At 41.2% G+C, this 24,896-nt stretch overlaps 1 protein-coding gene across 5 annotated transcripts in view; it reads right to left on the bottom strand.

Moving 5' to 3' along the window:
• Positions 1–24,896, bottom strand: part of adcy8 (adenylate cyclase 8 (brain)) — a 63,186-nt gene that overhangs the window by 36,457 nt on the left and 1,833 nt on the right. The window lies entirely within an intron of this gene.

Genomic DNA, 24,896 nt, shown 5'->3' with positions numbered 1-24,896 from the left:
CCAATGAATAGCTTGAAATGGTACAAAGGTAAGTGGTGAAGTGCCAGAGGTTAAAAAAAAGGTAAGGTTACCCAAAATTGAAAAATAATGTGTATTTCAGAATTATACAAAAAGGCCTGTTTCAAGAACCACAAAATGGGTCAACAATTTAAAACTGTTCTGCAGAAATGGAGGTTGATCAAGCCTTGGCAATTGGTGCAACTAATTCCTATAGGTGTTCCAAGCTCTGGACTACTTACTACCTCCCCTGTCTGCATAAAAACAGTGGGCCTCATTCACGAACATCTTCTTAAAAGTCTTCTTAAGAAGTGTACTTAAGAAGGCGTGGGTTGGAAACTGCGCCACATTCACGACACGTTCTTAAATAGGGATAATCGTTCGCACCGGTGTTCTTAGTTTGATGAATGCCAACTGCGATGCCCGTACATGTGAGGCCTAATTTGCATAGGTCACCGCCTATTATTTCCTATATAAAAAATGTGCCGTGCGCAACAGGCAGCTGGAGGCGGAGATGGCAACGCGCAAGGGCAAGACTGAGGAGCAGCTGGACAACAAACAAAAGAAAAACTTCAATTCTACAGAAATAGAGGTGCTTTTACAAGGAGTGAGCGAACACAAGACCACCTTATTTTCACGTGTATCCACCGGTCATCAGGCCATCCAAAAAGAGTCGGCATGGAGCGCCATTGCAGGAAACATAAATGCCGTTTCCACGGAGAAACATGCCACCGCAGAGGTTAAAAAGAAGTGTTTTGACTTAAAATAGACTCAAAAAAAAGGAGGAAACGGGAGGTGGGCCATCAATCAGAAACCAAACCATTTCGAAAACTCTAGAAAATATTTACACAATCATGATGGAAAAATAAAGTCAAAATACATAGTTTGTGTGTGACAATTTATTTTTTCTGTGGTTACATTTGATTAGACGCTGCCTAATTAATACAGCAGCCCCGTGCTCTGGCTCAAGACATGGCTGGGGGCGCATGTTGTTATCTGGGGGTGCTACGTGCGCAATAGACACACCACCTTTCATTGCGATGTTATTCTGATGATCCTGCACACCTGCAAGAACAGAGAGGGAAGCCTGAAGCCTGAAGCGGGACATCAAATATTCGTGGCTTTCAGCAAATAAATCTACATGGTACCTTTACATTCTCTCTCTGCGCAGCGCACGTCCAGCCAGCTACTTTTTTTTGATGAATTGGGATTTGAATATATATTTATCGATGGAGTATATTTTAGTTGTTTTGATGATAAATAATTGTTGGGATATTTTATTTGCGCTACATTTTTTGGGATCAGGTTGCAAAATCCATCATGAGGGCGATTGTGCATTGAAAGTGCAAGCTTTGCTTGTGCGTAAGAGTCCTCCTGAGCGTTCGTAGAATTTGTTCTTAGATCTAAGAACTGTGAGTTGAGAACACGTTTCGTGAATGCCAAAAATCTTCGTAAGAAGGCTTTAAGAACACATTTGTGCGTAAGAACGTTTCGTGAATGAGGCCCAGTGTTCGGAACACACTGTGGTACTATAACCTCGTGAACATCAGTTGAACAGTATTGTACTGGAGAAAATAATTTGTTGATATAAGAATGACATGAAAAAAAGGAATTAACAATGGAAGAGAGACACACCATCTTAACACTTAAAAATTTGGGGTTTTCCTCCAGAGAAATTGGAGTATTCTAAAATGTTTGACCATCAGTGTATGTGTCTCAGGAGATCCTGAGTCAACTGAAGTCAGCACACCAGAAAAACACAGTTTGTAAAAATGTATTCCTTTTACCGGTATTTAAAAAAAAATGCTCTTAGGCAGGCTATATAACATTGAAATAATGTAGAATTGTAAGCATTTATTCTGAACAGTTTTATTATCTCATCTGCCTATGTCACAGCCAGTAAGCGGTCAAGGGTGATGACGTTATTAGAATCAAGTGGTCCCATTTCTTAGTGGCTTCTTCTCCTCGGCCCTCGGTTTTAAGGGGTAGGGGTAGGGGTAAGACGAACGGGAAGGGCTAAGGGGTGGAACTGGGATTCAGCCTAAGTGTACTTCTCAGTGTGAAGGCACTTATGCACTCAAAAGACTAAGTGTAAGTACGCAAGTGCACCAATTGAGACACAGCACACGACGCCTCTTGATGATGCTTCTTCTTTTTATGTCCGTTCTAATGGCACACAGGTCACTCGACACTGTCCTCCATCCTTGTACTGTTTGAGGACAGAGATGATGCAACACGGTGCAAGCAGAATTGCCACTGTTACAGCCCTCACACACACACGCATGCGTTCACACACACACACGCATGCACACACACGCACACACGCACGCACTCCCAGGATAATTAGCATGGCAGACAAGTCTGGGCAGGTCTTCTACTAATTTCTCTGCCAAAGGTCACTAAGGACACTTGTGTTGGCCCACAAGAGGTGACCTACTGATACATCAGCGACATGAAACAGCACACACAGACCAGTGTGGACTTTCCACACATGAGATGTTCAATTGCACACCTATAACAATGTTAAAAATTAAGCAGTGTTATAAAGTACCTTGTATGTGTTTCAGTGTGAGCACACCTTAAAAGAACATTTGTGGAGTAAAAGACATAGTTTCTAAGCATGCTTAGTGAGAGAGGCGAAAGTCACACTTGATGTCATGTGACGTTAGAGCAGGTGGTCGTTCATTGGCAGTGGGCGAGCCGCCTCTGCTGCAGGACGCCATGAATCAAAAAACAAACAGTATTTATTTCACGCTTGCACGATGTGTGGGAGTATCAGATTAGACTGTAGCTCGAAGACACACACACACGCAGTGAGGCACGCCCCCCGGGTGCATTACGGCATGCTACTCTGTGTTATTGTGAATCTCTCCCAGGAGGCCATCAGCGCTGATTCAATTTCTTCGCTTGCCCCTGAAGGCCTCTGCCCCTCCCACGGAGACCAAAATTAAAAACTCCACAAGCTGCGCCAGCTGCGGCGGCATGTTGTTTTGGAACACGCGACACACGGTGTGCACTCATTAAAGGCAAACGCCACTGATGTGGATGTTTTTAACGAGGACTCATTAGGAGTGGGAACATGTTACATGGACAACAAGCTGCCAGGTTAATAATAGTTACAGTGAACACATGTGACACACACACACACACACACACACACACACACCCATAGACCAGCCATAGTCTTGTCCTCTGTTGTGCATCAAGCAGGAATCAGGTACTAAATACAGTGAGACAAATACGTACAGTATTTGAACAAAACTACAAATTATGAACAGTCTATCATTTTTATGCTAGTTTTAGTGTAACAGAGAGCCAAACTCTTCCATTCAAACCTCCCCACCACCAAAGAGTACCTCAGGGACATGATTGTAGACCTGCACAAGACTGGAATGACCATCAGCGAGCAGCTTGATGAGAAAGAGACCGCTATTGGTGCAGTAATTGATAAATAGAAGAAACACAAGATAACAGCCAGTTGCCCTCGCTCAGTTGCAGGTGAGAGTCCAGCCCAGAATGACAAAGGAGGAGCTGGTTAACGATGTCAAGGGAGTTGGAAGCACAGTCACCAAAAAAAGCATTAGTAACACACTGGGCTGTAACGGATTGAGATCTTGCATTGCCTGCAAGGTCCCCCTGCTCTTAGGGACAGTGTCTCAGGAGCTCGAGCAGGTCGTCCAGAAACCAGAGGCTGTTTTTTTGGCCTGTTTCTCTGACCAAAATCCCTCATGACCATGGTGACCAACTATAATAAATGTCTGAACTCTGTGTTTGCCAACATGGCGTTCTCCACTAACTACTAGTCTCCTTTTGTGTTCATCAAATAGAATCAAATAAAATTGTAACCTTTAAATTGAATATTATTTTTTTGCATTCTGTCTCTCTGTTAAAATAAACCTATCATAAAAATGATGCACTGTTCAAGGGTGTAAACTTCAGGTTATAGGGGGTCAAATACTTCTTTTCCCCACTTGACAGACGTTCTAATGTTCTCTCACATATAATTACTGCATGTAGTGTCTGAAGGGTTCGGATTATGTAAAATAAAGCTAGACATTTTCCACAAGTAGCTTGCATAAAATGAATTGTCACTAAACATGGACATAATCTTATGCTAAGTGTTTATCACTAGTTGCTGAGTGGAGAAGGTGAAGCACCATTGCAGCGTCTTATGAAGCAAACTAAATAAATAAAAAGCATAACACCGCTCAGAGACATCATTAGAGCTGTGGGGCCTCAGCCCAAAAGAAAAGATAGGTAGCAAGCCAAACACACATGAATATTTCAGCGCTATCAATAACCTTCCAGAACAGAGAGCAGACTGAAGGAGACTTTAATCTCGTCATCTTGCCTTCATTCAGCTCGTACAACAGGGGTAGGGAACCTATGGAGTGGGACATTTCTTAACACAATAAAATGTTTTTATTTGAATTTTTGTTGCTGACATTTTGAATTAGACTATTACAGAAATCACAGTGTGAGAAAAAAACGTTGAAAATATAAAACTTTCTTATGGATTTTAAGCCATCCATCCATTTTCTACCGCAACGCGGGTGGTCAGAGCCAATGCCAGCTGTCCTTCTGATATTTTCCGGGTCAGACACCAAAACTCGATTATTACTGGATAATGCGGTAGCCTACTCGGGTCATTGAGATGTCAAGAGGTAAACTTCTCTCCTTTAACAAATTGTCAGCTAGCTATTTCTGCAGAGCCAATCCTTTTGGTGATGAAGAAATAAAGAAAGATGCAGGAGTACGGTGCAAAACCATGCAGCACCAGAAGTCGCACTAATGGTAAGAAGTATTTTATTTATTATTGGATAGCTTCAATCAAACAATGCTATTAAAAAGAATACATTCAGAGACTTATTATATTCTAAAGTTGTTGGTCTTGCTTAAAAATGCACACATTTGGTTGTATTCAATGTTAAAAAAATATTACTTGGCCGCTCACGGAAATTTATTTTAAAATATGTGGCTTTCATGGCTCTCTTAGCCAAAAAGGTTCCCGACCCCTGTTTTACAAGAACCTTTGGCAACAGTTCTTTGTTTTTGCGTCATCATTACAAGTTTTTACGAGTCAGGATTTGTGCAGCTTAGCCCCTCATGTTTCATAAGATTGGATGGGCAGTGCCTGGACCCTCCTGTCAATCAATGAGGCTGAGCAATGAACTTTGACCTGAGTGACTGTTGCAGACAGGAATTGCTTTACAGTCTGAAAAGTGGGCCGAGTTGATTTGGAAACGAAGAATGTAAATGTTAGTATACAGGGTGTCCCTAAAATCTGGACATATAATATGCACATACAGTACATACAGGGTGTCCCAAAAAATGTATACATATACCCAATTGTTTTTTATTTGCAGATTAAACCCATTAAAATGAATGATGGCAAAGAATGCCATTAGTTCAGGGAGGGCCATGAGCCAATCGTCATGCTGTGTCTGGTGTCCATGCTGAACAGACCATTCCTGAATAGTTCAAAGCATGTCAAGAGTGACGAAACAGAGGAAACTCTGTAAGCAACTCGACACCGTTCTTCTGACCAAAGCAACTGGCTCTCCATCTGCAGTGTAAGATTCAATTGGGCTGTGATGGAGAGGCTTTTTCGACCTGTTCTTCATGCTACACTGTGCCGTCTCCTCATCTGTAGGATGACCATATTTTTGAGATGTGAGCAATGGAGTATCCAAACGATGTGAGCAACGAAAACCTCAGCCGAGGTTAGAAATCTACGCAAAGACATCATTTGTAGGGATGTCCGATGTCCGGCTTTTTGACGATATCCGACATGCCGATATTGTCCAACGCTCAATTTCCGATTCCGATATCAACCGGCACCGAGACTGGTGTGTTTTTTTTTCAAGCAGCTCTGTTTGTTCTCTTACTACTATCATTTTTAAATAATATATTGTAACCTATGAATTTTTTACGTGTCATGAGAGCGAGGTCCTGCATCGGTGTGATTCCCTGTTTACCCATTGAGGAAAGAAGCCGTATCGAGGCAGCAGAGCTGGGGCTAAGATGAAAGCCAAGCGGCTAGGAAGGAATTGGAGATTCAAGCCTTTGGTACCTTCTATTATCGTGGGAAACGTGAATTCACTGCCGAACAAGATCGACAAGCTGGCTGCGCTGACAAAAAACGTCAAAACCTTCAGGGAGTGCAGCTTATTGTGCTTCACTGAACCATGGCTAACACCTAGCGTCCCAGATGCTAACATGGAGCGAGTGGACTTTAGCACATTCGGAGCGGACAAGAGCCTGTGGAAAGCGCAAAGGAGGTGGGCTTGCACTGTATGTGAATAAACGGTGGTGTCATCATGGGCATGTGAACATGGGAGTAGTACACTGCTGATGGCAATGTCATACAACTTCATGTCAAAAAATCCAAACTATCCCTTTAAGGAGTTGATGTGAGGGCGCTGTGCACGGTGTGCATCCACGTGCACTGCGTTATCCTGCACTGCTGTATGCAAACATGTGAGAGGCGCAGCTGGCAGAGTGAGCCCTCCCGCTGCCAGCACTAGTCTTTGCAGCATCAACACTAGCGTGCCAGCAGCAGCGACTGTGTCCGGAGTTTTGCAGAGCGGTAGGGGATTGTGGGCGTGCCTGTGATTAATTCTGCTTGGCACGCTGGGATTGGGTATGCTGACTGCATGAAGATGTTCCATCCTCCATGATATTACCTTTTATATCCCAGCTGACAAGATGAAAACATTGTGACAGTGATGAGTCGCTGATGTTCGCAGAATATTTGGAACGCACCCGAGTTCACCAAACAACCCACACACACACACACACACACAGGAGTAGATGACAGATATTTAGGACTGTTGGGCCTTGGTGGAGGCTTTTGCACTAAAGAAAGGGTGCCTAAAGTGCAGCCCGGGGGCCACTAGTGGCCCGCAGCACATTTTTTTCTAGGCCTGTGGAATATTCTCCAGATAAAATTAAGGACAGCCGACATCACAACATTAAAAAGAAGGTTTAGGGCCACACTAAAAAGAGAAAAAAAAGTGTTATGAGAAGCTAGCATAGCATATAACGCATATGTTGACCTACAGTGCTTAATAAATGTATTAGAGCACCACCCAATGTAAGGTTTATGCCACAGCTGCCCTACATTAGCATTAATATTCATAATTATTATTTTCTGTAATACATAATATGACTTAATATAGTTAATAGCTAATATAATTATTGTTATGTATGTGTTTTAAAATGTACAGTTTTCTCTTTTCTATGGCCCTATTTCCAAAAAGCTAGCTCTAACCTAGCATGCACAATGTCACTGCCCTCTACTGTGTAGCCCACACGCTAAACAACAACTCAGAACTACACAATACACTCGTCGCTACAATAACATTACTGACACCTACTGACCAGTTTAAGATACTACAGATCGAGTCTTTAAATGTGTCTTCTGAATGCAACAATTCCTCGAATAATTCGAGTACCTTGATTACAGAAAGTAATCGAGGATTTTTTCCTGCCTCGTGGAATCGCTTATGTCACCAACACGCTTACGTCACCCACGGAGAGGACGAATAAGGAAGCGGATGGCGCGGAAGATTGAAGAGGCAAGAAAATGCGACAAGGCAATGAAATCAACATGTAAAAAAACAGCCAGAAAATATGGCTAAACAGCAAATTGAACCCTGTGACATGCATCCGTTGTAACGCAGCACTTTGGTACCACAACAGCACATCTGATACATTGCATCATCTCCTCCCAAAGATCTGAGACAAGGCTAAATTAACGTAGCGCAAATCAGTAAGATTAAGGTTAATGTACCTTACCAATATAACATTAGCTGTGTGGAGGGCTAGCATTCTCTTATTTATGACGACTGTTTAATGTGTGGCAGTTTATTACAATGGTAACGTGAAAACCTACAGGGTTTATTTCATCTGCAAAAACACAACGCTGTGAGTTAATAAAATGGAAAATAAAAACATTTTATCTCACTAATCAGGAGCTGTTCATTTCTAGCAGACAATGCCGTGTGATTGAACAAGGAAGTGCGTGTCTCACTCACATATTTGAGAGTAATGTGTTCCACTATGTCTTCATTTGACCTTGAACACTGCAAAAACTCATTATCTTATAAAGAATATTCTAGTCAGCCTGTCTAAGTTTAGTATTTACAAATGCACAACCATCAACATAATGTAATATGTTTAGTCTTAGTAATGTCTTAGTAAAGTCATTTTTATTGCTCTCCTTTTCCAGTACATGGATAAATTCATCTACAAAAGCATCATCACGTAGCCCATCAGACCCAAGAAAATAAAGTTTGTTCCTAAACAAAATGTGAATTTAAGAAATAAAGCTGTTGATTATCAAAAAATTAAACAAATTGGTCATTCATTCTTTAGTGAACAGAAATGGTTAATATTTTTCTTGTGTGTTTATAATTGCTCTTTAACCAAGCAAAAATATGTTTTTTTCCGATTACTTGATTAATGGAAAAAAATGTCAGTAGAATACTTGATGACTAAAATATTCGATAGCTGCAGCCCTAGTCTTCTGAGTGTCTTATATTTGTATTTTCGTTCATTATGTCATTTTTATGCTTGAAAATACTTAATTTAGGCCAAAAATATGTAAAATTTGCTTAAATATACATATTTTTGGATTAATTGGCCATATTCAACCTTCAACCACTAAATAATGATAATTAATACATTTATTGTGAAAGACCATGATAGAGTGAAGCCACAAAATTCGAACCCCACAGTGGCGAGGAATGACTGTACTTATTCCTGAACAAAAAAATTATAATTTGCAAGCTGTTATCAAGGCCAAAAGAAGGCCATCCAAAATGTAGCTGTTTAAAGTTATTTGGTTATTGTTCATTTTCCAAATGAATAACATTTTTGAAAGCTTTATAAAATATGGATGTTTTTATGACAGGCGGTCTAATAAATGTGTGAAGTGCTGTTGGATTGCTTTTAGGGCTTCAGTGAAGAATATTATAATCCCCACCCGCCCTCACATACCCCACCCTCCCCATATATGCAGCCCTCTCGTTTTGTCTAAATCAGGGGTCCACCACGGACCGGTACCAGGCTGCGGAATTCAGATGCAATGATAATTTTGTAAATAACTACTTCACATTGTATGTAAAAGCGTAGGAATTTTGGAAGTGAAAGCTATTTTATTAAAAAATAATATACAGTTAGAAATCCCACAGTTCTCGCAAGTTTCAGTGTGTTTCTGAGAGCGGCGACACTTCTTACTTTGTTCGAAGATCCTCGAGCGCACCGTAGTAGTGTTCGCAACAAGACTTGTATGATGTTATAGTGCTAATGTGGATATTTGTCACACCATACAACATCGTTATAATCTTCTCGACAGATGTTGAATGGTCTGTATTCATTTTGTGCTTTTTGTGCTGATGTTGTGGACGTCTTAGTTTTATACATAATGCAAAATAAATATAATGTAATAAGAAATAAATATAATAGAACATAATAAATATCATGTGCACTCCCCCCAGTCTAAGGAACAAAAAAGTCTTGTGCTGACGTCAAGTCTGTCCCAGTTCTGGTCAACCCCCCCTCCTCCCTCACACACAATTGATGTCAGCAGTAATCTAGAACACACGGATCTACGCTCCACATCTCCATCCCAAGACGCCTGGCCAGCATGCACTTTGCTTACAAGACTCTGGCGGTTTGGGGTGTGCGTGTGGGTGGTTTGATGTTTGTTACATCTTTCAGGTGTGATATTTGCATTTTGTCCATTCTCAATTGTTCTTTTAGCTTTTTCCCTCATGACTTTCTTCAGGTCATGACCTTTTCTCACCGGCGTCTTCAGTTGTACTATTTTCTCCTGTGTAAGCACCCTTTGTTATTATTAAATACCTTTTTTTACACCATCCTGCCTTTGTCTCTACTCCGGGGTCCACAACACCTGGCACACGTGCCAGTCGTCGTAACACTTCAGGGTTCTGATTGGATAAATTTGTGCCCGAGTCGGACGTTAATGCGCCACCTGTTGCTTTGGCATGCACATGAACATGTCAGAAATGGAAACATGCTGTGCTACACCTCATCAGCAGCAGGAGGCGACGCCCACAGGAGCAAGATGGAGACAGTCAATGTGATGAGGGGGTATCGACGAGCAGAAGGTGACAAGCGTGACTCGAAGCTGACACGTTGGACTGTAATGCACCATAGCAGATGGACGAGTGCTGCACAGTTTTTATTGCACAAGTTTGGAACACAACCTGTCAACATCTTTGTGTGCTGGTGACACAACACAGCATCATCCGCCATAGTACAAGACAACTAGCTAACAACATATGCTATTGACTGGCCCAATACTGTCCATGTGGTGTATGTTGTCATGTCATGAGAAGGTGATACAGTGGTCTTATAACAGTGACCTCCGACCCCTGACAAAACACCTTGGGGCTCATCCACCTCTTAACCCCGCGGTGGTCCTTTGGCTAAGCCTGCCTTCCACCAACCGTGGCGTGCTGACATTTGGCAGCTGCTTGTCTCCTTAATGTCACTTTATGGACACACTGGCTTTTCTTCCTCAGAGCAGAACCGCAGAGGGACGGGAAAGCAGCAGTTGTGCCCGCCATCGTCTCCACTGGCGATGAGCATGCTGATAAACATGCCAATGGAGGCTGAGGGCTGACCCACATGGCAACACATGTGATTACATGAGACCACATGAGACAGTTGGGGACTACATGAGAATCTATGACATTACAGTATAAGAGACCATATGAGACTACATGATACTAAATGAGACTACATGAGAGCGGACAAGACTGCACAAGACCACATGGACTACATGAGAGCATACAAGACTACATGAGACCACATGATACATGAGAGCATGCAAGACTACATGATACTGCACGGGAGCATACAAGACTACGCAAGACCACATGACACTAGAAGAGACCACATGAGCGCATAAAAGCCTTCGTATGACCACATGACACTAGATGAGACCACATGAGAGCATACAAGACTACATGATACTGCATGAGACTATATGAAAGCATACAAGACTACATGAGACTACATGAGCACATACAAGACTACGCAAGACCACATGATACTAGATAAGACTACATGAGAGCATACACAACGACACGAGGCAACATGAAAGCATACAAGACTACAAGATACTGCACGAGAGCATACAAGACTATGCAAGACCACATGACACTAGAAGAGACCACATGAGAGCATACAAAACGACATGAGACCACATGAGCGCATACAAGCCTTCGTATGACCACATGACACTAGATGATACCACATGAGAGCATACAAGACTACATGATACTGCATGAGACTATATGAGAGCATACAAGACTACATGAGACTACACGAGCACATACAAGACTACGCAAGACCACATGATAATAGATAAGACTACATGAGAGCATACAAAACGACACGAGGCAACATGAAAGCATACAAGACTACATGATACTACATGAGAGCGTACATGACTACACAAGACCACATGACACTGGATGAGACTACATGAGAGTATACAAGACAATATGACACTACATGGCAATACAGGAGAGCATACAAGACTACATGAGTCCACATGAGAACATACCAGACTACATGAGACCATATGGAACAATTAGAGACAATTATAGGCTATATGCAAGCATACAAGACTACATGAAAGGATACAAGACTTCATGAGACAATTAGCGACTACACAAGAACACATGAAAATGCACCAAGTGAAGTGTCTCCAATATGTTTCGCATCACGCCGCCACGTCTGTGTTGTGACAGTAAATGGGATCAGTGGTATAGCAAATGTATGGATAAACATTTATTTGTTCTGTTCCAGTATTTATGCATGGAAGGAGATGGACCTTTTGTGACTGAGCTACCATATGGGGTGCTGCACCCCCTTTTAACATTTTTCCTCTTGACCTATTAAATGAGGCAATATGTGACCGAGGATTCTTCTTCCTTTGGTGGTGGATCCCTGAAGGGACACGTCAGCATCGGGACCACAGCCTGAGGGTGAGAGGAATGATCTGAAATGTAGTCTTCGCTAAAGGTCTCATGAGACAGAGAGGCGCCAGCCAGCAGCAGGAATAGAAAGCTAGTAAAGACGTGAAGTGCACCTCAGCACTAATGGAGTCGTCGGCCACATTTAACTTGCCAGAGGCCGATGACGTTCCTGCCGCCTGAACATCATCAGGTCTGACAAGCAAAATTTCGAAGTGCTGCCAACCTGTGCAGAGACACTCAGAGAACCATCTTGACAATTTCATTGGCTGTGGTCAAACTGCTACATTCGTCTACGCCAAGAGGAGCTGGTCCAAACCCAGATGTGCGAGGCAAGTGTCAACATTCAACATTCAAACGGCTTCGGAGCCTCAATGCTTGACAAGTGAGAAGTGTAAATTCCGTGAGGTCCAACAGCCCACAAATGCTTCACTTGCACACTGGCGACTACCTGCTGTTTTTCCACATTTCAAAGAGATCAGCGTAATCCTGCCATAATCTCATTAAACGCTGACCTGGACGAGCGCTATGAATAGATTACCAGTGGGAGATAATCCCGCCTCAAATCATCGTCAGTGTGGAGAATAAGCCCAAATCAGCCTCCACCCATAAACCTAAAAGATCACTCATATGTTCTCATGCGCACACTGCGACAGCCCGCCGGGAGAGGTCGCCCACAAGACGCACTCATGTGCCTTTGTTAGCATGTTCAGCATCCTAAAAACCATCATTCTTTCTTATGTGTCGTCAACAAAATATTGCTTCATTCTGGTTTTAGTTTGGAATTGTGATGTTCTCTTGGACGGCGTCATTGCCAACATCTGACACTGCGGGACGGTGACAAGACAGATTAATAATTAAGACTATAATAATTAAGACTATAATAATTAATCTTTGTTAGCATGGCCGTCACAAAATGAAATCACTAGCGTCCAAAACAAACGCTGAAGGATGGTCATTACAACAATTACAACATCAGTCACAGGTGACCACATAATATGACAATTAAGACATGAGACGGAGATTCCATACATCCATTTTCTATGCCGCTTATCCTCATTAGGGTCACGGGGGTATACTGGCTTTGGGTGAGAGGCGGGGTACACACTGGACTTGTCGCAGATATAGACAAACACACATTTATCTCACATTCATATGTATGGTCAATTTGGAGTCGCCACTTAACCGAACATGCATGTTTTTGGAACGTGGGAAGAAACCGGAGTACCCGTAGAAAACCCACGCACGCACAGAACATGCAAACTCCATACAGAGATGCCCAAGCGGTGATTCGAACCCAGATCTTCCTGATATCCTGACTGTGTGCCGAACATGCTAACCACTCGGCCACCTTGCGGCCCCAGTCAGAGATTGTATGAGACAATTAAGAGACGACATGAGACAATTAGAGATTATATTAAGAGACAACATGAGACAATGAGAGGCTACATGAGAGCACATGAGACCATTAGAAACTATATTAGACAATTAGAGACTTCGCAAGACCACATGAGACAATTATAAACTACATAAAACAATCAGAGACTACAGGAGAGCACATGACAATTACAGACTACATGAGACAATTAAGAGACAAGAATGAGACAATTAGAGACTACATGAGAGCACACGAGCCATTTACAGACTACATTAGACCACATTAGAGAATTAGTCTACGTGACAATTACCAGTAAAAAGATGTTCATGACGTGAATCTTGAAATGTGAGTCTCCAAAGGTTGGTGCTTCCTGTCGGATTTCTACAATAAAAGCCTATATTATTGCGGTTTAGTGTATAAGATGTGATATTTAAAATCAGCGTTTGTGGTTCATTAGTGTGTTGTGTGTTGATGTGTGTGCGTGAGAGGAGCTTCCAGCACATTCCTGCACAGCGTGCAGGTGACTTAATGAAGACTGATGAGCATGGAACATCGCCAGGCGTCATCAGCTCTTCACCTGCTCCTCATCATCACGCTCAACCTTGGGACTTTCTGCCAAATTGTCTGTAGAGACGCAGCTGACAGTTGAGGTAATCAATTGGTCTTGACTTTTGAACTGCGTGGGTAACCTAACACCAGAGCAGGCCCTAATTAATATAGCGGGTGGGTTAGGGTCCAAAGGGGGCTTCAGCTTCCTTCTATAGTGGAAAACGGGTCATACAATTCAGTAAGCAAACTTAAAAACAGCAAAAACCTTCAGAGTTGAAACTGGCATCACGCATGACATCGTGAGGATGACATTGACATACACTTTAATGAATTAAACTTTGAATCATCAGCATTAGCATCGACTCATCAGCATAATGGATTCTTCTATGTCTGCCCTGATTGAACACAAAAAGCAGACTAAAAGCTTTTTGCGGCAACAAGACATTTTTGGAGCCGCCATTAAAAGCTTCATTAAACATTTAGAGCGGCTGAGTGCAGTGTCTGCTAACACACATTGTCCTGCGTCAACACTGAGGATGAGGACCACGATGGAGACCAAAGATGCCTGATCCCTGTGAGACCCTTGCTAGTGATCCTCCATCCGGTCTGACGAAGAAGAACTTGACAAGCAGAGGTCAGCCAGAGGTAACAATTATGTCATGATACAATAGTGAGGGGGGTCTTGATGATGTCATCAGCTAATTTGCATAATTGGCCATGCACATGTCATTTTTATAGATGCTGTGGGAAACAAAAATTGACCAAAAAACATGAAAAGCAAAACAAACATGTTTATAAATTCAAACAAATTTTCTTCTGTCATTTCTTTTTGTGTTGTTTTTTAAAGGTCACAAGAAAGACGGAGCCACGCATGTGGTGTTGACAAGAGTGATACGTGCTTTCATATTAGAGTCTCTACAAGTGTCCAATAAGACCAGAAAAAGTTGCTAGATTTGTCACTGAAAAGGAGACTCTAGATGGGTCTGAAAGTCGCTAAGTTGGCCATCCCACCTGCTACGTCGTCTTATTCTGTGGCAGACCAGGTGCGTTAAGAAGGTAAGAAGAATTTAAGAAGAGTTACGATGCCATCTACTGTGCGGAGTGGGAATGACAGTCCCATTATAATGTGTTTATGAGTGAAGGTACAGGTAGCACCAAATCTATTTGTGGTGGTCCGAATTTATTTGTAGCTGGCCATCACAAATAAGTGAGTGCATGCCAAACACTAGTGTATGTCGGGCCTGAGTGTGTGAATTTTGTGTGAAAGTGCTGTCCCAAATTCATTACTGTCGTTGTACACTTACTGGAAATGACGATCACAAAGACTCAGGCTGAATCCCATTCCACCCCTTACCCCCGAAGTTTTGCGCGTTCATGAGAATCAGTTCTCCTTAAATCAAGGGGTAAGTGCTAAGTGATGTACAGCCCTAGAAACCAAGCGTGGTCGGGGACCAGACTTGAAACAAAGGGATAGGAGTAGGGCTGAGCGATATACGGATATTATTAATATATCGATGCGTCTGTCTACACAGAAGTACAGATGACGTCTCAAGAAGCCTTTTCCTCGATTAATATATCAATATTTCTTTTAAGCACGATATCAAAAACAAACATAACATTCATATTGATCGACAGTGTTTGCTTGCTGTTTCGCTGAATTTTTTTAGTGCTTCTTTTTTTTTATTACAGCGTATGAAGGCTGTTACAAGCCGAGCCTGGCCCTTTAAGAGGAATTGCATTGTGGGAAGTTGAGTGTCTATTTCTTCCCTCTGTCTGTATCTCCCATTGTTTTCTGCGTCCTGATTGGCTGTAGACCATTGTCAATCAATCTCCTTCGTGCCGTCCTGCCATGTCTTCTGTGTCATGCTATCTTGCTTGCTAGCTTTTAAATGAATCTTCGGTTCATCTGCAGCAATATGTTTCAACAAGGATACAAAAACACGACAGTACAGTGGAACAACACCGGGACAAAAGGCACAGTGATCGGAGTGAAATATGCGCGAGTGACTTAATAATTTCTTGTTTTGATCATTAAGGTTGATCATTAAAATTGAAACGAAGGTTTGAACTTTTTGTAGAGTGTTTAAACAAGAGAGGAATGTGAGACAATGTTCTTGCCTGTCTGAGAAAAGTGTATAAAGTGTATGGTGAGGGGCTTCACAGGCTTAAAACATGAAAAAATGAAGTTGGCTACTTCGCCAATTTCACTTATTGCGGCCTATTTTGGGAACCTTTCCCCCGCGATAAATGAGGGAGCACTGTAGACTGGATTTGCGCTGTAGCGATTGGTATCTTGACGTGGAGGGCTCACTCATCACTCCACGATGTGTGTGAGCGCCACTGTCCTCTGTGCATGAAGGAGGAGAGAGACTGGGCGGAGCAGAAGCCCCACTCAGTCTTCAATAAACATGAAGGAAGCGACAACGCCTGCGGTGGAGGAATGTGTCAGAAAAGAAAAAGCAGTGGCTCGGTAATTTGGAGGTACTTCGAAAAAGTGACTGCCAAGTGCGGAAGCACTACAAATCTTTTTCACCACCTTAAAACTTGACACAAACTCGAGTTTGAGTGTGTGAAGCTGTGGCTTGAAAGAGCCCCGGCTGCACAACTTCACAAAGCTCCTGCCACCACACAAGCCTCATTGCTTGCTTCTTTTTCTTGTCCCTTTCCTTATGACGGGAAAAGTGAAAAATGGTGTGCTATTACTAAAGCGGTGTCCTATCACATTGCTAAAGACATGATTCCTGTTGCAACGGTGGAAAAAAAAAAGATTTAAAAACCTGCTGAAAACAATGGACTTGCATGTCTCCCTAGCTTCACAGTCATATATATATATATGTCATATATAAATATTCAACTTAAATATATTGGGGTATGAGTTTTGGTCCATATTGCCCAGCCCCAGGTAGACACTCCAGCTGAAAGGACGGCAAAGCAGAGATGGAAAGAAGCATATAAATATAAGTAATTTAGTATAATTATTGATTTTCAGAGTAACGTCATGCTTTATTAGCTTTCAGTCCTTTGCTACCCCACCTAAATATTCGCCATGTTTTGAATTGTTGGTTGTCGCTAGTTATAACTGGCCTGCTAACACCGATATCTAACTTCACTACAATCTACAGCATTTCATAAATCATTAAACAATGATTATATCATAGCGAACACAATAGCCTGTTAATAGGGATGTAAAGCTCTTTGTGATGGACGATTTGATTCAAATCTAAATACGATATATTTTAAAAACGGAACGATTCGACAGTGTACAAACAATACAATGTTATTTTATTACATTCAATTCGATTCTGTGGTTAATATTTGTTGATGTAGACATGAATCTTACTGCTTACTGAATCTTACTTACATGCTTGCTCCAGTCCTGCGCTCTTATTTTGGTGGGCTGTGCCTTTTAATTAGTGACATTAGTAACATTAGTGGCGGATAAAAGGCCAGCACCGTCGAATGTGCGGCACTAGTTCATTGTTGCTATTGTTACCCTTGTTCCTGCTGTACGTTGTCTCCTTACCGGCGCTGTCACTTAGATGAGTCTACTTACCTGTACTACTGCCTTGGACATACCTGTTATTTTTCCACAGAGCTTTCCACTCTGTCACCTTTTGTTCCTGTGTTTTTGAGTATGTGAACTATTAAAGACTCTTTATTTTGCACGCCACCGCCTCACCTCTGCATAATGGGGGTCAAGTACTCAACAGCCGCTACCATTTGTGACAATTACATTATAAAATAAAGAAGCCATTTCTATAAAAGTGACATTCTTACAGTATTTTCAAATGTGTAAAAGAGCACATATCCCCAAGCATGCAGGGGTCCCCAACCGCCCAGACTTTCAACCGGTTGGTAGTCTTGCGGTACCCAGTGCATGTCTCTACAGTCGGTTAATCCAAGGATTTATGGCTGATTCTTATCAATCCAGAGCAACTGTATTGCTTGCTTGTCAAACCGGATATCCGGTCGCATTGGTTTATCGTTCATAACCCTACCCGTTCATTGTAAGTTGTATTTTAAAATCTTGAAAAATATTTTTAAATTTTAAAAAAGGTGTTCTGAGGTAGGCTATATAACATTGAAATAATGTAGAAATGGATGCACCTTACTTTATGGTAGGAAACACTTATTATGAACATTTGAATTGGCTCATCTGCGTACGTCACAGCCAGCAAGCGGTGAAGGGAGATGACGTAATGAGACTCAAGGGGCGACCCATTTTTTAGGCCCTATCCACACAGGAACGTTCTTGGGTTTTATTTATTTTTTTGGTCACGTCCACAGTGTGCTGGATTAGTAAATACTTGGGAACGGATCACTGGGTGAAAACCATGTACCGTAAATTCTGCTGTATAAGCCGCTACTTTTTTCTTAAACTTTGAACCCTGCAGTTTACACAGTGGTGCGGCTAATTTGTGGCTAAATTCTAATCTACTAATAATAATCTACTACTAATTGCTTAAATACTGTGCCGCTCGCGAGTCAGTGAGGAAACGAGTAGCCCTTTCTTTGGCAGGAGACAATCACGAACAGTCAGTGCACTCACAAGTTTGTCAATCCATTGGAAAATGGCAGGAGGTCATTATATTTAACAGTATAACAATATAACCGTCTATCTCACGGTGTCATCTTACAAACAACACTAAACCCATCACACAGCAACTTAACACTGAAAAGGTATACAGACATGTACCAATACGAGTTTAAAGTGAAAAAAAACAACTCTTTTAAAGTTTTTTCATAATGCACTGTGCCTGAGCAACGCATTCATTGGGGCACTGCAATGACGTCAGCCTCCTTCTGGGCTCTTCTGGCTCCCTCTGGTAGACAGAGGCGGCATTGCAGCGCCATCCATCTATTTTCTATGCTGCTTGTCCTCCAATGAAATGCTTTGCTCAAACAAAAGAGAAAGTACACTCCTGGTCATGTGACGGCGATGGGGTGGTGCCAGGTCTATGCTGTCAGCGTTTCTGTACACACAGCTTTTGTTTCCAACCATTTCATCTACGTTGTAGCAATAAGGCTGCAGAATGTAACAGCTGGGTAAGATAAAGAATAGGCTAAATAAGCTAAGTGACATTTTTACAGCCAAATGAAGTGTTGCAAAGACAAAAAGGCATCAAATGAGGTGAAGAAAGTCGAAGCAGACTCCAGATTATTTACACTGCAAGCAGAAAACAGCTTGTTGTCGGGGAATGATTATTGTAAAGCTTTTTTTCTGCGCTGAGCTGCATTTTCATTCTTTCTGTAGCACGTTAAGGACATAACGCTGTCACCCTCACTTGCCCCCTTTTTTCTCATTTTTCACACTTTATCTCCTCGCTGCAGCCGCTGCTTCAGGTAAGCCGAGTTTGACCTTGAAAGAGGAAGCTACGGCAAGCTCGGCTAATCACACAGCTCTTGCTTTGAACGCGTGCATGTGTAAATGGTAAGTGTGTGTGTGTGTGTGAATGCCGACGAGATACAGTGCTATTGACTTCATAATGGCCTCTGCTGCACAGAAAACCCCTCAGAGCAAGCTCACACACACGCACACACGCATATGTGCACACACACACGCTGGGATGCAGTCAAACAAGCTAATCTGTTACTTACAGACACGTCTGTTCTTTTAAGAGCTGTTAAAAAGACTAAATGACTCATGCACAAAGACGGCCATCAATAAAAGCACAATGTCGACTGTTTGGATATTTCTTGCTGGGGGGAGGAGGCGGAGGAGGGGTGGGGGGAGTGGAGGAGGGGTCAATACCAGTTTATTGTTTCCACAGTGAGAAGATCAGAGCACTATGGCTTGGAAGGAAAGACGGCGCTCAATACATCGGACCGCAGACAAAGAATGGGGCAGCATGGGGGGCCCCTGGAGGCTCTAAAGAGACGGTGTGGGATCGATGGAGGCTATTCCGAGCCTGACGGGATGAGACGAATGAGGCGGAGTTGGGAATCTTAAACGTTGGCTATGCTGGATGCTAAGTGACTGCTTGACACATGGACTCGCGTGCATGTACGTGCATGTAAGGCACCCTGCGGCTAGCCGGCGGAAGGAGTGGTCAGCATCTGTCTCAAGGACAACTGAGACTGTCAACATATAGTTAGGTGAACCTAGTTTGTACAGAGTTCAAACATGGAGAATGAAAATAACCACATCAACTACAAGTGCTGAAGTCATACAATGCAAAAACCACTAACTTTTGGGGAAAACATGCCTCTAAAGTCACATAAAACTTGACATTTTAAATAGCTGTCAGGTCAGACATCAGCATTCACATTTCACAACATTTACTGATTTTCTTTGTCTTTTTAGTAACACGTTGTCCAAAAGAATGGCTCAGCAAAGTCAGCATCAACAAGGGGTGTTAAGAGAGGAAGAGTAATATTGACAGGAAGTTAGTAGTAAGACTCCAGCGTAACCATACGCTAAGCAAAGTTAGCAAAGTTAACATTTTATGACCAACGGACAGTTAGACCGTCTGAAGGCAATCTAATCCCCATCCGTTGCAAGAACACAGCGCCCAATTCAACTCTGGCTAATCTTAAACATACTGTACTCAATGTCAGATCTTTAAGTAACAAATCATTTTTAATTCATCATTTTATTTCCTTTTACGATCTTGATTTTATGTTTTTAACTGAGACATGGCTCGACAAAAACACAGCTTATGCTGTCCTGATTGAGTCTAGTCCTCCTCATTTCTACTTTGAATCTGAAACACGAAAAAACCATAGGGGCGAGGGTGTTTGTGTTATATTCAGGGACAAAATACTCACCCAAAAATGCATTTCATTTCATTTGTTTTTTGTTTTTTTTTCGTCATTTGAGTATGTGTAATTCAAAATGGTGTTAAACCATACTTCCATACTTTATATTACCAATTACAAACCACCACAGATTTGTTTTATTGACGATTTTACTGAATGACTTTCAGCTGTGTGCTGTGATTTTGACTGTTTAGTCATTACAGGGGACTTGAATGTGTATGTATGATGATGTAGTAAATGACAGGGATGCTAAAGAACCCCCTGCTGTCCTTGAAATATTTGGTCTAACTCAGCATGTGACTGAGCCCACCCATAGCAGAGGGCACACTCTTGATTTGATCGACTAACTTGTTGCTATTTCAAATGTTTCTGTTGTTCAGTCTGTACATGCTTCCTTTAGGCCAGCTAATACGCAGCTGCAAAGTGTCCTACCAAACTATGCAGACGACACTCAGATCTTCGTGTCACTGACAGAAGGTGAACATGGTCCTGCTGATTTACTTTGCCACTGCATCAAACAGTGTGTGGATGCAAAACAACTTAAACTCAGACAAAACTGAAATCATTGTCTTTGGCCCACAGAAACAAAGAGAAAGTGTTATTAGTCACCTTGAGACTCTTTCTATAAAACCTAATCAGGTTAAAAATCTAGGCATAATAATGGACTCAGACCTGACCTTTAACAGCCACATTAAATCAATAACATCAGCAGCTTATTACCACCTAAAAACATTGCCAAAATCAAGGTAATAGTGTCTAAGCCAGATTTAGAAAGACTAATCCATGCTTTTGTCCCCAGCAGGCTAGACTACTGTCACGGCCTTCTCACCGGGCTTTCTAAACGAGCTGTAAAACAGCTGCAGTACATCCAGGATGCTTCTGCTCGAGTTCTAGAAGCAGGTAATATGCCCATATTAGTCCAGTGCTCAGGTATCGGCACTAGCTTCCTGTCGCTCAGAGAATATACTTTAAAACAGCTTTGCTTGTGTACAAGTCTATTCATGGTCTTGCACCAAAGTAACATGTGACATGTTAGAACCACATCAACCATCTCAAGCTCTGAGAAGCTCCGGGAGGGGTGTCCTGCGCGTGCCCTGAGTCAGGACTAAACACGGTGTGGCTGCGTTTCAGTTTTATGCTGCCAAAATCTGGAACAGTCTTCCAGAAGATGTGTGACAATCCTCAACTTTAGCAATGCTCAAATACAGGCTGAAAACACTTCTATTCAACTGTACATATGACAACTGAAAGTATTTAATCTGCACTCTTCAATTTAAATTTGGTTTGTTTTATGGAATGATTTATGGAATCTTATGTAATGATTTTAGAATGATTATAGGTGTTTTATGGAACGGTTTTATGAAGTGATTTTTGGGGGGACAGCAGAAAGGACATGTACGACCAAATACAATTACACTGAGTGGACATTGAAAGGGTGAACGAAAATACATTTCTGGGATCATAATAGATGAAAAAATGTGCTGGAAATCTCACATCAAAAATAAACAACATAAGGTGGTGAGAAATACTTATACTTACAATATAACATACAAATCCCTTATTTTTTAAATAAAAAAAATATTTAAAAAATATAAAAATTTGCTGATTTTGTAAATTTTCAAAACACTAAAATATTGCATAAAGCTAAGAATAACCTATTATCCAAAAATGTCATACAATACTTTTTACAAGAGAGGATAAATATGACCTTAGGGAAAAACTGAACTTGAAACACTTGTATGGGAGAACAATGCTAAAAACCCACAGCATTTCAGCATGTGGAATCAAATTATGGAACGGCTTGAGTAAGGAACTCAAACAATGCACCACGATGAGAGAATTCAAGACACAATACAAGCAGTTGATGTTTGCAAAATACAAGGAAGAAGAGTCTTGAACTTGTTTTGTTATGCTTGTCTCTATTTATTATTTACTTATTTATTTATTTATTATTATACTGATATGTTTATTGTGAAAAAATCTTAGTAATTATATCATCATATTGTTACATTACTTTATCATTCTTCTATGTATTAAAAAATCACATATGGAATACAGGAAGCGAATAAATGTACTGCAAAAGATGTGGAACGGATGGGGGGTAGGATTAAATAAGCTTTGCTTCTTCCTACTCCTTTTGGACATGTGGAACTGTGAATTGAATTAGGCCTATGTGATGTATTCCATTGTAACTTGTATTTATGTTCAAATAAAATTAAACCGTTACCATTAGCATTCTGAATTACTTTGTGTACGAATTGTGCTCTATAAATAAACTTGCCTTGCCCTTGCCTTTATGCTATTAACACTGCTTCACTTCTTTTTACATTTGTAGGTAATGGCACTTAAAAATATCACAAATTTATTAATTAATAAATGATCGCTGTTTTGTGGTTGACTATGGCCTATTATTAGTCAAAAATATTGAAAGACACGTTATATGTAGTCGTCTGGTCACTAGGCGTCAGTAATGTTACATTAATGAGACACGACATTAGATTACATTATTACCATCACACTGCATGGAGTCAGCTATAGCATGTCTGACATGACCTATTGAAAACTATTTTTCCTCCCATTCCGTGTGGAAGTGGTAAGTTTTGGGCTTCTTACTTTGTCCTTCATCCCCACTCAGTTTGAAACCCTTTCTTCATTTGAGAATAAACAAATTGGAGGTTAACTAGTTAGCTTGGTAGCATGCTATGTTTAAAGCGGTGTCCCTGCAGTGATCCCGTAGCCTGCGCCTTACAGTTGCGCAGTGTGATGTAAACAAAGAGTAACATGAGTGTAAATGTGACTATAGGTGTCACTCTTCTATGTTTAAAATAGGGGTGTTATTTCATGTCTACAGCACTCTAATAATGGTAAAAATAAGATTTACAAAGTCATAAACAGGTTTTCTATACAGTGCCGTAACTACAAAAGTATTCCATTTATTGATATTGAATCCCACTTTGCGGAAATTCACATATCGCAGTCTGGTTGGGAACGAATTAACCTCATTAAACGAGGGACGACTGTATTTGGCATTGTTATGCTTGAAAATGCTAAATTTAGCCCAAAAATACAAAACGTTTGCTTCAATGTCCAATTTTTTTTACCAATAACAGGCCGTGTTCAACCACAAAATAGCATGATCTATTAATTAATGTTTTTGAATAACCGTGATAGAGTGAAGCCGCGAAATTCGAACCGCGATGTGGCAAGGGACAACTGTAATTGATGTCAAAGATGTGCGATGTTACATATATGTTAAATTCTTCATGGTAAATGTAATCTTGACACTTTTTTGTGCAGCACAAATGTACAATCAATTGAACAAAGAAAATATATTTATTGAAACTTCCGCTCGTGTGACAAATACGTCACGTCAGGTTTTCCATAGCAAAATTTTCCTAAATGTCTTATATGAATTTATTGAAGCAATGTCGTAAGAACAGTTGAATTTTAATATTTAACACCCCATTAAAGTACTTGTTAAATGGGTTTAAAATGAGCTTTAATAGTAAAAAATATGCTTTCGGAAAAGAAGAACATGAGCTTTTGGAAACTGCCATTTTGCGGAAGCCATAGCCTGAGATGGTCACATGAATGTCACATGCCAACCACTCCAAAAATATTTCCTATCATCGCTGAGGGATTTCATGAGCTTAAGTAAAAAGCTGCATAGGACACATTTTTAGCAAATTTAAAGTTTTCTTTTGACTTCTTGACCCTCGAACAGATTATTAGTTTATTTCCATGATTTATATGGGAAAAGCAGGTGTCATGATTCACGACTTCCGTGAAAGAGTTCATTAAAAACGTTTATTTCCTGAGCTGTGACCCTTGACCTTCTCAGCATGTGTCAGACAAGAGTGTGAGATTAGTTGTAATGACAGCGAATTCTGACCTTTGTCCACCAGCATCTAATCAGGTCATGAAGACCGCTAGAGATCCTCTACATGACCTTTGACCTTCCAAGTAAGGAAAATTGTACAAACTATTATCATCATGTCAGCACGGTTTAAGTAACATAAAATGAAAAGATGGATTCTACTTGAATTAATTCTTCCAAGATGTCCTCTATGTCCCTGCAGGACAAAAATAAATGTATGCTATATAAAAGATGTGGAAATGGTCACCAGTGGGAGGCGCTAAGAGTGTGTGTGTGTGTGTGTGTGTGTGTGTGTGTGTGTGTGTGTGTTTGAAGGTTCTAG

Source organism: Dunckerocampus dactyliophorus, chromosome 2 (genome assembly GCF_027744805.1).
Source record: "Dunckerocampus dactyliophorus isolate RoL2022-P2 chromosome 2, RoL_Ddac_1.1, whole genome shotgun sequence".
Taxonomy (NCBI): Eukaryota; Metazoa; Chordata; class Actinopteri; order Syngnathiformes; family Syngnathidae; genus Dunckerocampus; species Dunckerocampus dactyliophorus.
The sequence above is the reverse complement of the archived record's forward strand: the minus strand, read 5'-3'. Positions and strand labels throughout refer to the sequence as shown.